This window comes from Vombatus ursinus, unplaced genomic scaffold, assembly GCF_900497805.2.
Source record: "Vombatus ursinus unplaced genomic scaffold, bare-nosed wombat genome assembly UNPS02007284.1, whole genome shotgun sequence".
NCBI classification, from domain to species: domain Eukaryota; kingdom Metazoa; phylum Chordata; class Mammalia; order Diprotodontia; family Vombatidae; genus Vombatus; species Vombatus ursinus.
The window spans coordinates 9005784-9021695 of NW_020947062.1; positions in this window are offsets into that span (position 1 = coordinate 9005784).

The window sequence follows — 15912 nt, forward strand, 5'->3', positions numbered from 1 at the left end:
CACAGGACTGGAATCAACTAAACAACAACAAGAGCCTTTAATGACCCCAAGCATCTCCCTGAAACAAAGGCTTATTTTTAAAATATCAGTATTCTACCCATGGCACTATACAGGTACAAGTCTTAGACTGCCATGGTCTCTAAAGAATTAAAGTTGCAGGCTGCCCAAATAGCAATGGGAAAGCACATGGTAGAAGGGAGTAGATGGCAACTTATTACTGATAAAGAATCATGCAGAACAAACAACCTTAGGACATCATGGCACCTGGTGGGGCAGCTGATGGAACACTAGCCCTCGAGGCAGGAAGACCTGAGGTCAAACCCAACCTCAGACACTTAATAGCTATGTGACCCTGGACAAGTCACTCCAACTTCTGTCTGCCTCAGTTTTCTCAGCTGCAAAATGGGGTTAATAATAGCATCTACCTCCCTGGGTTGTTGTGAAAATCAAATGAGACAATACTTGTGATGGGTTTAGCACAGTAGCAAATACGTAGTAGGTGCTATATAAATATTATTATTATCAGGAGCAGAGAAATGTAAGACTGGAAAAATAGATGGCTTAATCATACAGCCAGAGAAGGGGACGATTTAGCATTGCAGATGGAGAGTTGGAAAGGACTTCAGAGACTTAGTCCAACCCCTTCATTTCACTGGTGAGGAAACTGAGATATAGCAAGGTTAAGTGATTTGCCTAAGGACAATGTTAGGTGATCTAGAGGAAAGAATTGGAAATAGATGGATGGTTAAGGAAGAAAGGGAGGAGGAAGGAACAAGTATTTATTAAGGACTACTTGTGTACCAGGCACTTTATTAAGTGCCCCAGAAGATTACAACCCCAGAAAATAGGTACGACTTACCTTCCTCTTATCCTTGAGGAAACTGAAGCAGACAGAGATTAACTGACTTGCCCGGGGTCTGCTAGCTAGTAAGTGTCTGAGGCTGGATTTGAACTCAGCACTTCTTTCCTAACTTCAGGCCCATCACTCTATTGACTGCATCACTTAGCTGCCTCTAAAGAGAGGGAAGAGTCAAGGCTGCCTCTTCCTTACAAATCTGGGGAAGTGAAAGGATGCTGGGGCTTGAAACAAGAACAGGGATATTTGGAGGAAGGACAGGTTGGGGGAGGGGAAGAGATGATGAGTTCACTTGGGGACATGTTGAGTTTGAGGTGCCAGCAGAACATCCAAGTGATAAACTGAGGAACAGATTGGACAAGATGTCCTCTGAAGTCCCTTCCAACTGTGAGATTCTGTGGTGATTCTCTCTCCTCTGCTCTCCTCGCTCCTGTCTCCTCTCTCTTCCTGCACTGACTGTTCTTAGCCCTCCCTTTTCCCGTCCTTTCCCTCCCCTCCTCTCCTCCCCTTTCCCTTCGCCATCACTCCCTATTCTTTCCCCCTTCTCCTGTCCTCTGACCCCCTCCTCTTTCCCCTCTCCTAGCTCCTATGATTTTGCAGCTTTATTTTTATTTCCCTTTATCACTCTATCCCTGCATCTGACTCCTTTCCCATCCATCTTGGTGTCACACTGTGTATACCACTCCATCTCTGAGTCTGTTTGGGGGTCTGTTTCTACCTGTGTATGTCTCTGCATTCTCCCCCTCCTCTCCCTATTCTTTCTATCTCCATCCTCTCTCTATTCTATCTTCCTCCCTTCCTTCTGTATTTTAACTCCCTCAATCCTTTCATTTCTCTCTCCCTCTCTCTTCTCTGATTCTCCATCTCTTATCCTACACCTCCCTGTCTCTGTCTCTCCTTGTGTCTCTAGGCATCTCCAACTGTCTCTTTCTCTCTGCATGTCTCTGCTTGTCTCTTTCTCTCTGTCTCTCTTTTCTCCTTCTTTACCATCTCTGACTCTCTCTGTACCTCTCTCTCTCTCTCTCTGTATCTGTCTCTATTTCTGTCTGTCTCTCTCTTCCCCTTTCTCCCTCTCTCTCCCCCCTCTCTTACTCTCTCTCTTCCCCCCTTCCCCCTCTTTCCTCTCTATCTCCTTCTCTCCTCTCTCTATCTCTCTCTACCTGTATCTCTCTGTCTCTCCCTGTTTCTTTGCTCCCTCCCCCACTCTCAATTTGAAAACAGAGTCCTTAATTATAATCAGCCGGTGCCTGCTGCTTACAGTTATCGTTCTGCTGAGAAGCGACAGCTGTTTCTATTGGCAGCCCGGCAACCGCGACCGTCAAAGTCCTTTCCCATGATGCCTCACCTCACTAAGACGGCCTGGGTAAATGCAGGGCAGGGTCTGCCCCTCTACCCCCCTCAAAGCATCCCTCAGCCCTCCCAGTGGCCAGCACCTGGGTGGACACGGATCTACAGCTTCTCTGGGGGCTGAGTGAGGCCAAATCCAAGCAGCCCTCCTTCTGTTGGTCAAGTCACATCTTTGTTTTTGAACATGAGCTTTGTTTTTTTGTTTTTTCCATTCGTTTTTTGGCTCAACTGGAGCGTAACGCCAATTAAAATTAGATTAGGAAGAAAATGTCCGTTTCTGCAGAATACACCAGGATTCTGAATATGTTCCCTCAGTACAGACTGGAGAAAAGAGGAGATTCGCCTACAGTGGGCAGTTCCTGGCACTGGCAGAACTTTGTGGGGCTTTTATTCTTCTCATTCTTCCCATTATGTATTTGTCACTGAGACCACTGAGACCCACAAAAAGAATCCCTGGAAAAACTGGTCTTCCAGCCACCGCTCAGATGGCTAGCTGTGGATCTGGGACAGGTGGCCAGTTATCAATCAGAATGTCATTGCAGAAGGGTATCCAAACTAGAAGGCACCTTGGAGACTACCAAGTCCAACCCCACCCCACTTTGAAACTTAGAGTCACACAGCAAGTCCCCTGACTCCCAGACCAGGCATGGGAGTTTTTCCTTGCTTCATGATGATTGCCTCTCTTGTGCAAACCAGTCTTATTTCATAGATATATAGAATGTCAGAGCTTCAGGAGACCTTAAAGCATAGGACACAAGCTGTCAGAGCTGGAAGGGACCTTCAAGATTAGCTCCAACCTTTTCATCTTATGGAAGGGGGAAACTGAGGACCAGATAGAGAATGTGACATGGTAATATAGCAGATCCTGAACTAAAACTCAGATCTCTCTCCCCATCCCTTTTCCTAACCCTATCCCCACCAATATCCAAACATCTCCCTAATGGGCCCCCTCTCCAAAGGAAGGGACACCTGGCTATCTATGGCTACTCAGATGACAGACTGTTCACGTGTTCAAGATGCAGAACTTGACTTCTGAGTCCCTCTTCTGTTCCTCATAGACAATTTATTCCTCACCAGACCAAGGGTATTGGGATGAGTCAATGTGATGAAGTGAGCAGAAGGAGCAATGAACTTAGGGTTAGGAGGCTTAGGGTTTAGTACCTGCTAGGGCACTGACTGACTTACAGGGTTATATAAGCCACATCCCCTCTCAGGGTCTCAGTTTCCTCATCTGTCAAATAGGGACAATAATCCCTATCAGCAATAATAAGTTCCATGATGACTAAAAGAGATAATAATAATAAACAATCCTCCCCTAACAAAGGAGGCAACCTCTCTGGAGATGACAGAAGCCCAGAATGGCAGAGTTGGAAGGGACTGATACCTAAACAAGGATACTCTCTATAGCATCCTCCAACATGGAGTCACTTAACATCTCCTCAAATTAGAGAATCTTAGAGTTCAAAAGGAATGCAGTGGCCGTTTAGTCTAACCCATACATGAAAGGAATCCCTACCATAATATACTGAACACATGGTGGTCCAGCCTCTGTCTGAAAACATCTTCAGGAGGAGCCCACCATCTCTTGAAAGAGCCCCTTCTACTATTGGACATCTTGAATTGCTTGGAAGATTTTCCCCACATAAAGCTTAAATTTGTCTCTTTATATCTTCTGCCAATTTGATGAGCATTTGAGCATTCTACGTATGCTTTTAGCTAAAATATTGATAAAAATGTTAAGGAAAAGAAGATCAAGCATAGATCCCTGGGGTGCTCCACTGGAAACCTTCTATCATGTCAACTTTGAACCTTTAACAATAGCTCTTTTAGTCCGACCCCATCAAGCTCTGAATCCATCTGATTGTGTTATTAAAGACCTCTGATGAGATGGAACCCAGTACATTCTGAGGCATTCCATTCCATCAATGGATGGTTCTAATTGTTAGGAAGTTTTTCTTTGTAATAAATCAGTCAGCCAATGAGCGTTTGCTAAGTGCTTATTTAGGCATTGTGCTTAAGCACTGGGGAGAGAGAAAGAAAGGAAGGAAGAAAGAAACAAAGAAAGAAAGAATCCCTGCTCTCAAGGAGCTTAGAGTCTATTAGGGGAGATGACATGTAAATAGCTAAGTACATACAAGATATATACAGAATAGATGGAAGACAATGGAAGGCATTTCGCCACTAGAGGGACCAGGAAAGGCTACCTGCAGAAGCTAGATTTGAGCTGAGTCTTGAAGGAAGTCAAAAAAACTTTAGAAGTGGAGGTAAAAGGGCACAGCATTCCAGACACAGGGGATGATGACAAATGTTAAGTCCTAGAGACCAAAGATGTCATATTTGAAGAACAACTGTAATTGAACAGGTTCCTGTAGCTGTAGAGTACATGGACGCGAATAAGGTATAAGAAAACTGGAAGGGTAGAAAGGAGCCAGGTTCTGAAGGGCTTTAAATGATAAGCAGAGGAGATTATACAGGATGGCATGAAATTTAATTGCTTTAATTGCTTAAACTGTGCTAAAAGGAAGCCATTGGACCCCAATGGGCAAGGAGGGGACATAGTCAGACTTAAATCACTTTGGCGACTGAGTAGGGGCTTGATTGGAATGAGGAGAGACTTGAGGCAGGAATACCAGTTACAGCTGTTTCTGAAGTATAGGCTAGAGGCGATGAGGGCCTGAGCTAAGGGGTTGGCCATGAGAATGGAGAGAAGGGGACTAATGCAAGGGATGTCATGAAGGTGGAAAGAACATGTTTGAATCTAAATCTGCTTCTCTAACTCCTCTCTACTGTTCCTAGTCCTACCCTGTGGGTTGTTTGGGGTATTCAAGGAGTACCAGTACCTCTGGTGTCAGGACTTGCTGAGTCCTTTTCAGAGCTACTCATCCACCTTTGGTGTCCACCTTTCACCCAACTCTCACCTGTGGCTCCAAGAAGCTGTAGCAAGCACAGTGGCCATACCCCAGGAAACCATTTCAACAGATGGCTAAACCAGGTTGAGGGTAACCTACAGGCATCAAACCTGTCAGTGGGTTAAAGGAATATCTACCCCAAGCATGTGAAGACTTTTCCCAGCAGAATGGGTAGATGAGAACAATTTGTTCCAATGTCCATGAAAACAGCTGAAGCAGGCAACGTGGAGCACTTAGAGCTTGATCAGACATTAAAGACACCAAAGTCATCCATTGCATCCGGGGCCACCAGAGGTCATCTTGACTTTTGTCCTGCTACTGGACTTTTTGACTCTGTTTTGTTTTGTTTTTGCTTTTTGGTGAGGCATTCAGGGTTAAGTGACTTGCCTAGGGTCACACAGCTAGTAAGTGTCAAGTGTCTGAGGTCTAATTTGAACTCAGGTCCCCCTGACTCCAAAACTGGAGCTCTAGCCACTGCGCCACCTAGCTGCCCCTGACTTTGATGACTCTGGCAGAGACAGTGAGGCTGACAACTTTGTGCAACACTGCCTCACTTAAATCCAATTCATACACAAGTCAAGACGTCAATCTGTGATGTCATTGGTCCTCTTTGAAAATGAAGGACAAACAAAAATAACTCTCTAGGGCTACGAACGAGGCAACTAGATGGCTCAATAGATAGAGTGCTGAGCCTGAAATCAGGAAGACCTGAGTTGAAATGTAGCCTCAGACACTTACTAGGTGTGTGACCCTGGGCAAGTCACTTAACCTCTTAGTTTCCTCAACTGTAAAAGAGAGATAATAATAGCACCTACATCCCAAGGTTGTTCTGAGAATCAGATGAGATAATATGTGTAAAGTACATCATAGACACTTAATAAATAATTATTTTCTACCTTCCTAATTCTTCTTCCCTATGATAGCCCTCCAAATACTTGTATCACATTCCTTCTTAGTTTGTTATTCTCTAGACTAAACATCATCAGTTCCTTCAATGATGATATGCTTTCAAGGACTTTCTCCATCCTAACTGCTCTCCCACTCACCACCCACCCCTGCCAGCTTATCAATGTCCTTCTGAAATTTTGGTGCCTAAAATGGAATACAATATCCCAGATGTGATCTGGCCAGAGCAAAGTATACCAATACTATTATTACCTCCCATACTCTGGGGACTGGGTGCCTGCTAGTACTCCTGAAGTACCACTTCTATAATTATTTCACCCATTAATGCATCTAAAGCAACGCACAGGGCTGATAATAATGGCTTGCATTTATATCATTTTTTTAAGGTTTGCTAGGTGGCACAGTGAATGGAATGCCCAGCCAAGAGTCAAGAAGACCCAAGTGCAAACCCAACTTCACGCCCTTACAGCTGTGTGATAGTGGGCAATCCACTTAACCTTGTTTTCCCTCGGTTTCCTCATCTATCACATGAGCTGGAGAAGGAAATGGCAAGCCTCTCCAGTATCTTTGCCAAGAAAACTCCAAAAAGGGATCATGAAAAGTCAGACAGGACTGAAAACAATTGAACAACAACAAAATGTTTATTGATTGATTTTGTGACCTTGGGCAAATCATTTAACCTCCATCTGCCTCAGTTTCCTCATCTGTAAAATGGGGGTAATGAAAGTGCCCATAAGCCAGGGTTGTTGTAAGGATCAACTGAAATTTAAAGTGCTTTGCAAATCTCAAAGCACTGTATAAATGCTAGCTTTGTTAGCTATTATTCCTTTCAATCTTCATTTAAAAAAAAACCCTATGAAGTACATGCTATTTTTATCACCATTTTACCGAAGAAATTCAGGCTTAGAGAAATGATTTCCCCAAGATCACAGCCTGAGCAAATGTCTGAGGTCAGATTTGACCTTAGTTCTTGACTTGGGATCAGTGCAGCATAGAAAAAAATGTATATGGAAAAAAATGTATTCAGAACTCCGGCCTGAGAGTGGCAGGGAGTTCATTTCTCCCAAGGCGAGTGGGAACTCCTTCAGTTCTAGAATACTGGTGGAGGCTCCCATTACAGATGGCAGAGGCTCCAGCAGAGGGGAGCCAGGGAGACAACAAGTAATAGATGCTAGGATTACAGATTGATGATACGGGGCTCTTGGGCAGGAAGGAATTGGGGGAGACCAGTGTTGGCTAGAGGTAAAGAACCCCAGGGACATTTTTTTGGTTCTAACTTCCTTTTACCCCCTTTTTTTCCTCACAGGCCTCAGGGCTTGGCTTACCTACTTTTCCACTGCCACCCCGCCTAGGTTTTTCCCTGACTTAAGCACAGAACTAACATTTCAATGAGTGTTAAGATTCGTAAGGTATTTAACACAGATCATCTCATTTGATCCTTGAGAAGATCCTATGAGGTGTGTATGACAGGTATTATTTCTCCCATTTTACAGATAGGGACACTGAGACTCAGAAAAGTGAAGTGACTCACCTGTTGTCACACAGACAGCAAATGCAGGATTTGATGGTAGTTATCTCCTGACTCCAAATCCAACATGCTTTCTGCTATGCCATGCTTCTCTACAAAGAGCTTCTGTGACCACAAGTGGGAAAGGGACATTTGTAAACCAGTAAGGAATGGCCGATAATGTTCCTAAAATAGAGTATTGAAACAGGGGTGGGGAACCTGCAGCCTCAAGGCCACCTGTGGCCCTCTAGGTCCTCAGCACTCTATCTACTGAGCATCTAGCTGCCTTGATCTTAGCCCTAGAGGGTTATTTTTGTTTGTCCTTCATTTTCAGAGGACCAATGACATCACAGATTGACGTCTTGACTTGTATATGAATTGGATTTAAGTGAGGCAGTGTTGCACAAAGTCGTCAGCCTCACTGTCTCTTCCAGAGTCATCAAGGTTCTAAGGTCCTAGTTATCTTGTTATCTTCCCCTGCTCCTCTCTGCTGGATCCTCTGCCCTCTGTAATGGGAGCCTCCACCAGTGTTCTAGAACTGACGGAGTTCCCACTTGTCTTGGTCAAAATGAACTCACTGCCACTCTCAGGCTGGAGTGCTGAATGCATTTTTTCATATAGAAAATGTTCTAGGCTGTACTGACCCCAAGTCAAGAACTAAGGTCAAATCTGACCTCGGACATTTGCTTAGGCTGTGATCTTGGGGAAATCATTTCTCTAACATAGGGCCTAAAGTAGGCCCTTTGACTGAACCCAAACTTCACAGAACAAATCCCTTTAATAAAAAGATTTGTTCTATAAAACTTGGACTCAGTCCAAAGGCTGCACCCAAGCACTTAGAAGGCCACATGTGGTCACAGGTTCCACACCCCTGAATAGTATAATAGTTTATTATCAGAGACCCCAAAGGACCAAACTCCAAGAACTGCCTCAGTCTATCAGTTTCTAAGCTACAAGATAATTTATACAAGTTATAATAAAATAAAAATCAAGGCAGATTCCATTTAATCCAACAAGCATTTATTAAGCACCTACTATGTGTCATACACCATGCTAAGAATATAAAGACAAAATTAAAACAGTCCCTGCCCTAAAGGAGTTTATGTTCTATGGGGGGGCAACATGTGCACAGATAAACTCAAAATATGTACAAAGTAATTTGGGGGGGAGGGAAGCACTAACAAGTCAGGGAGGGGGAATGGAGGAAAAGGCCTTGTGTGGCATTTGAGCTAAGCCTTGATTGGAGCTAATGGTTCCATGAAGGAAGGAGGAAGAGCATTCCAGACATGGGGGACAGCAGGCACAAAATCAGATCTATTCTCTGTGGGTAGACTTCATTTTCTGAGACAGCATCCTGCCACAACAGATAGATACATACATACATACACAGGTACATACATACATGTATATACATACATATTATATATATGTACATAGATACATAGATAGATAGATAGATAGCCAGAGTATTTATTTTGTGCCAGGCCTCTGGGACACAAATCCAAGACAGTCCTTACCTCTAGGAGTTTACATTTTAATGGGGGAAAACAAGACATAATATAGGGGAATCAATAGTAAGGGGAAGATGGAAAGGAAGAGGGCATTGTATGAAAATGGCCAAAGGGAAGTGCTGAAGAAGCCTGTTTCTGGTTAAGATAAGGCAAAAGCTGACCAGAAGAGCCAGACAACCAAGCCAAGGTTGGCCTGAGTGTAGGCAGCACTTGAGGTAGCTGGGAATGATAAGTAGTTGTGCAGCTTCAGCCTGGCAGAGCTGGGTAGTCCCAGGTGTGACCTTTCAAGCTGTGAACCCAAGTCAGTGCCTTAAATCAGAATATACTTGCAACACAGAAATTGGTCTCCAGTTCAATGTGTAACATGAAATACCTACACGGTAGAATAGCTCATTATTATTTGGTTCTAAGAGCACTTTTCCTTTGAAGAGCCCAAGTCATAGAACTGTTTGGTTTAGAGAAAGGGTTAGAAACCAAAGTTGAGGTATTGATTGAGATGACCAAATGAAAAAAAATAATAACTTGCTTCATCCTCTTCAATCCATTTCCTTGTCTCTCTCCCTTTTCAAATCCATCACGACAAAGAGCAACTGTCCTAATGCCAAGCTCTTATTACATTATTTATTACTCAGACACCTTCAATGGCTACCCATTTCCTATAGGAGAAAATATCAGTTCCGTATTTAGTCATACAAAACCATCCAGAGTTTGCTTCCCTATCCCAACCCCTCTAAATCTACCTTCTAAATCAGCCTCTCACTTCTCCAATCAAACTAGCTTCTTCACCACTCTTTGAATACTCCTCTCCTTGCCTATATATTTTTATTTAGAATATTTCTTCCTTCCTGGACTGTCCCTGCTACCAGTTACCTCCCAGCCTCTACCAATCTCTGCCTCAAAAATCCTGCCCTTCCTTCTCAACTCAGTTTAAATGGAGCTTTCTACCTAAGAGTCCTTCTTCTCCTTCCCCTACCTTCTAAGAGGAATTGATCTGTCCTTCCTCCAAATCTCTTCTGCACTTAATGCTTTCTTACAATCCTCTCCGTCCAAGCTCTAATTCTTACTGACTACTAACAACAACTTGCTAACTTACTGACATGGGTAAATCATTTCACCTCTCTTCCTGAGTCTAGTTGTCTACAAAATGGGGGAAAGGAATAATAATCCTTATACTACCTACCTCACAGAGCTATTGTAAGGAAAGTGCTTTGTAAACCTTAAAGCCCTGTAGAATTGCGAACTATATTAGTTTCCTTGTTATGTTTCCCTGAAGTATTCCTCTTAGTGTTTTGCAAGCTTGATGAGAACAAGGACCGTGTCTTATTCCTCTTTTGTCCCCTTCAGTCCTCAGCACAAGGCCTGGCACATAGGAAAGATGTTAATAAACATTTACTGACCTAAATTGATGTTTCTTACTCAAAATTCTTTGCTCCTTGTAAAAAAAAGTCAATCAAAACCATAGTTGACCTAATTTTTCAAGTTCTGAAAATTTTTAAATCCCCCCAAATTCAAAGGATCATAGGGTTTAGAAGTGGAACAGAACTTAGAAGTCACCTGGTCTAGCTCACACACTTTACAGAAGCAGAAACTTCCTCCAAATCCCACATTCCTTTAGCCACACCAAGGTGCTGATCTTCCACCCATCAGCTGTCACAGAATTCTTCCTAGAGAGCTTTTAATGGTTCCCCATTTCCCATAGAAGAAAATATTATTTCCTTATTTTAGCCATACAAGACTGTAGTCCGCAGTGTGCCTCTCCTCCTCCCCCAATAAAATCTACCTATATTGTGGGTGAATTCTGATTTAAGATACTGACTTGGATTTACAATTTGAAAGGCCATACCTGGAACCTCCCTGCTCTGCCAAGCTAAACCTACATAATTGCTTACTTCCTAACCATCTCTTCACCAAGCTGCCTACACCCAGGCCAACCTTGGCTACTGCCCCTGGTTGCTGGCTCTTACAGGTGAGCCTTCACTTCTCTTACCTAAGATTTTTAATTGAACTGAATCGCAAGTTTACCAGACAATTTTTTTTTTAATCAAATGACTTGGATTTAAAACTCCCATCAAGTAAGAAGTTCTTTCATGCTCAACTGATTCCAGTGTGGAACCTCCCTAACTCAGACCTATCAGGAAGTGGACAACTCTGGTTTGTAATGACAGGTCTGGGATTATGTGTATTTTAAAAGAGGTTGTAGCTAGACTACTTTGAAGTCCATGAGGGTGATTCAAGGAAGCCAAGAAAGGGCTGCTAAGTAGAGGTCCTGCCTTGATGAATTGATAAAAATTATTTGTAATCAGTACATTAATACTTAGATACTATTTATTCTCTTAATTAGAAAAGTGAGCTATCCTGCTAGCCGTCTTGACTTGCACTATTTGCTAAACCAAACTCTTTTTGTGATATTTTGAAGATAAACTTCATTTCAAGTCTGATGCCTTTTCCAAAATACTCTTCAGTTTTTCCAAGCCCTTTGCAGACATTATCTTATTTAATCTTCAACAAAAACCCTGCCTGGCCTCTTGGAAGTGCAGGAATTATGACCCCATTTGCAGATAAGAAAACAGGCCCAGAGGGAAAAAATCATTTACCCAACTAAGAAACAATGGATCCAAACTGATCCAGAATTTTTGATACCCAATCAATTCTACAAGCATTGATTAAACTGTCTACTGAGCTCCAGGCCCCACACTCCAGATGCCAAAAATATATCCATCCCTCAAAAGAGCTTGCAGATGAATAACTTAGGGCTCATTTGGATCAAACACTGACAAACACTTAGCATAGTGCCTGGCACATAGTAGGCACTTTTATTTTTATTTTTCTTTGGTTTTTTCTTTTTTTATTTTAGTATTTTATTTTTCCCCAGTACATGTAAAAACATTTTTAACATCTTTTTTATTAATTTATTTTGATTTATCAATAATCACTTCCATAAGCTTTTGAGTTTTAAATTTTTCCCCCTCACTTCCTGCCTCCCTCCCCAAGACAGCATGCAATCTGATATAGACTATACATATATATTCCTATTAAACATATTTTCACATTAGTGATGTTGTAAGGAAGAACTGGAACCACTAGGAGGAACCACAAGAAAGAGAAAACAAAACAAAACAAAACAGAAAAAAAAAATAGCACATAGTATGCTTCGATCTGCATTCAAACTCCATATTCTTTCTTTTGACTTAGATTTCCATCATGAGACCTTTGGAGATGTCTTAGATCCTTGCATTGCTGAGAAGGGCTAAGTCTATCAAAGTTAGTCATCGCACAGTGTGGCTATTACTGTGTACAACGTTCTCCTGGTTCTGCTCACTTCACTCAACATCAGTCCATGCAAGCCTTTCCAGGTTTTTCTAAAGTCTGCCTGATCATCATTTCTTATAGCACAATAATATTCCATTACATTCATGTACCACAACTTGTTCAGCCATTGCCCAATTGATGGGCATCCTCTCAATTTCCAATTCTTTGCCACCACAAAAAGAACTGCTATAAATATATTTGTACATATGGGTCCTTTTCCCATTTGTATGATCTCTTTGGGATACAGCCCTAGAAGTGCTATTGCTACATAGTAGGCACTTTTTTTAAAAGTTTGTTCCCTTCCTCTTTCCCCTCTTTCCATTATACCGTATTTCTTTCTGAATTTGTTGACCTGAACGGAATGCAATTTGACAATAAGCTCACTTGGCTATAGCACTGTAAGATTATTTATAGAGTGCTGCCTTCACACCAACTCTACAGGGTGTTATTATTCCCATTTAAAGATAAGGAAATAAAAGCTCAGAGAGAAGTGAAGTGTCCAAGGTTTCATAGTAAGTGGCAGAACCTGGATTCTAACTCAGGTTTCCTGCCCCCAAGTTTCTTTCTACTTCACTATACTTAAAATTTTCAATAAGTAACTTGCATCTGGTTTGGACCAACTGAAGAATTCTAGTCTTCAATTCTAATCATCTCAGGTGACTAGTCCCCCACTGTCAGTCTTTGTCAGGCTATTGAAATCTATTTAAAACATGCCCAGGAACCAGCTATAGCTTTCTCCATTACTGATAAACAACAGCTTGTCATTCTATGAGATAGAGAGAAGAAAAGACGCAATTCTTCTGGCTTTCTATATAATTCATCATTAAAATAATGTGCCCGCTCCAAACCCTTGCCACAGAAATCATAAAAATAAATCTCTGGAGTTTAGAAAGAACAGCTCCTGAGGCCACAAAGGAAGGGAGACATTAAGGGAGTATCCTGGAAACGGAGACTTATAAGTCACCAAAATTTGAAAGAAACACATTTCAAATGTTGCATAATGTCATCTGATGGCTAAAAATAATGGAGTCCCAATATAAGTGCCAAGAAAGTATACTCTGGAAAACTGAACAAACATTTCTGTTTCCTGGGCTAGGAAGTGGGGAAACTGAGTTCTAATCTGGATCAAACGCCCCCTCACTATGTGACCTTGAGCATGTTTTTCTGTCTTAATTTCCTCATTTGTAAAATAAAGGGGTTGGGCTGGTCTGTTAGAGTCAGAGTCAAAGGCATTTAGGGTTAGGGTTAAGGTCAGAGGCATGAATTTCTATCGGGGCCCTTTCAGCTTCGATATTTTATGTTCTATCATTCCAAGGCCCCTCCCAGCTTTGACGCTGGATGTTCTATGATCCCAAGACTACCTCCAACTCTGACATTCTGTGTTGACATTCCAAAGCCTGCTCTAGCACTGATGGTCTATGTTCTGTTGAGCTAAGTCTTCTTCCATTTATATCATTCTGGGTTCTGAGATTCCAATGTCTCATTCTGACACATTTTATAGACAGTAAAGATGAGAGGGAACAGAAGGGCTCAACCTTGTAATACAGTTCTGCCTTTGGCTCTTGGCAGTAAATATTATTTTTAATTCTATTCCATGAACAGCTCTGAAGCACCTGCCTAAGTTCTGGGGGCATGAATATGAAAAATTATAAGCTCTCTGCCCTCAAGGAGCTCAGAAGTTAACAGGGGGGATAGGACAAACACATATGTAAAATGTGTATAACCCATGTAAGTTGGTATCCACATGGGTTGTCTAAATGAGGTTCACAGGAAGACATATATATCTGTAGAATCCTGTCCACACCTTTCCAATGGAGACTTTGATTTCTACTTGCTGGGCAACCAGAGAAAGGATCATGAGGTTAACCACACTGATCTCTTCAGAGATAATGTAGATTAGACTAGAATTATATATGTTGACTCCCCCTACATATTACTAGTCTAAGGGAAATTATTTTTTCCTTAGGTTCAAGGTGTTTTCCTGGTCACTATCCCTTACATAGAAGGCATATGGCTGATATCCTGAGGCTTGGTTCCTTCCAACCAAATGCTAAACAAAAGACCATCACAAATTATGAATGAAACCATTTATCAAAGCAGATAACAAACAGAAATCTTCAAAAATTATACAGATCAGTATATACCAGACAATATACAAAGTAACCAGACTCCTCCATGAGCAAGATATCTCAGCTCAATGGAGAGCAAATCTCTGATCTCGCCCAAGAGGAAATTCCCCAGTGTCTCTATGGAAGCAAGCGTTCTTTCTCCTACATGTCTGCCTTCTGATGTCTGTTGTCTTTCTCTTTGTATTTCCCCCCCCCAAAAAAAAAAGATCTAGAACCATGAGTGCTACTCTTGAAGAAGAAAGCAAGGAGAATGTCTTTGCTCCCAAGCTTCTACACCAACTCTACTCCTCACACAGGTCCACAATTTTTGTCAGATTTCCCTTCACCAATGAAGAGAATCTTATACAAATTATCCAGGCTTGAAACCTGGGTTACAACAAAATACAAATAGAATGTGATAAGAACACATTACCTTTCCTGAGCATCTAGCACAGTACTTTAATGTAGTAGGTATGAAATAAATATGAATGGAAAAAGAAAGAGAGAGAGAGAAAGGGAGGGAGAAAGGGAGGAAGGAAGCAAAGAAGGAAGGAAGGACAGAAGGAAAAGAGAGGGAAGGAAGAAAAAGTAAAAGAGAGGGAAGGAAGGAAAGGAAGGAAAGAAGGAAGGAAAGGAAGGAAGAAAGGGAAAGAGAGAGGGAAGGAAGAAAAAGTAAAAGGGAAGGAAGTTAGGAAAAGAAGGAAAGAAGGAAGGGAAGGAAAGAGGAAGGAAAAATAAAAGAGAAAAAGGGAGAGATCTAAACAAAGTGCTCTGAAAATTTTTGAGAAGAGAAGACATTCTTTTTCATCTGACAGTTGGGTTCTCCCACTCAGCACCAATGCTATACAGGATTTCAGAATTGACCAGTATTGGCTCCAACTGCCTCAGTGTCCCATTTATAAGTATTCCTATCATGAACATGAGCCCCTTCCTTTCTTCCCTGCTTTAATGTATCCTGCTCCTAAATTCTACTTTCATGTTAAAGATCAGAAGAAAAATTTATCCACACTAAAGTCCAAGAGATTGAAAACAGTCCAGAGTATAACCTTAGCTTATCAAATAGGATGGGGAAGGATTCAGAGGTTTTTAAGACACTGAATCACATATCCGAAGGCATAAATATTCTTTTCCTCCCCTGGTCAAAATTCTTTGCTCTTTGTAAAAAAAAAAAAAAAAAAAAAAAGTCGATCAAAACCATAGTTGACTTAATTTTTCAAATTCTGAAAATTTTTTAAATTCCCTCAAATTCAAAGTATCGTAGGCTTTAAAGCTGGAACAGACCTTAGAAGTCATCTAGTCCAGCCCACACACTTACCAAAAGTAGAAACTGCCTTCAAATCCCACGTTCCTTTAGCCATACCAAGGTGCTGGTCTTCCACCCATCAGGTGTCACAAAATTTTTCGTAGATCATTTTCTTTCTTTCTTTCTTTCTTTCTTTCTTTCTTTCTTTCTTTCTTT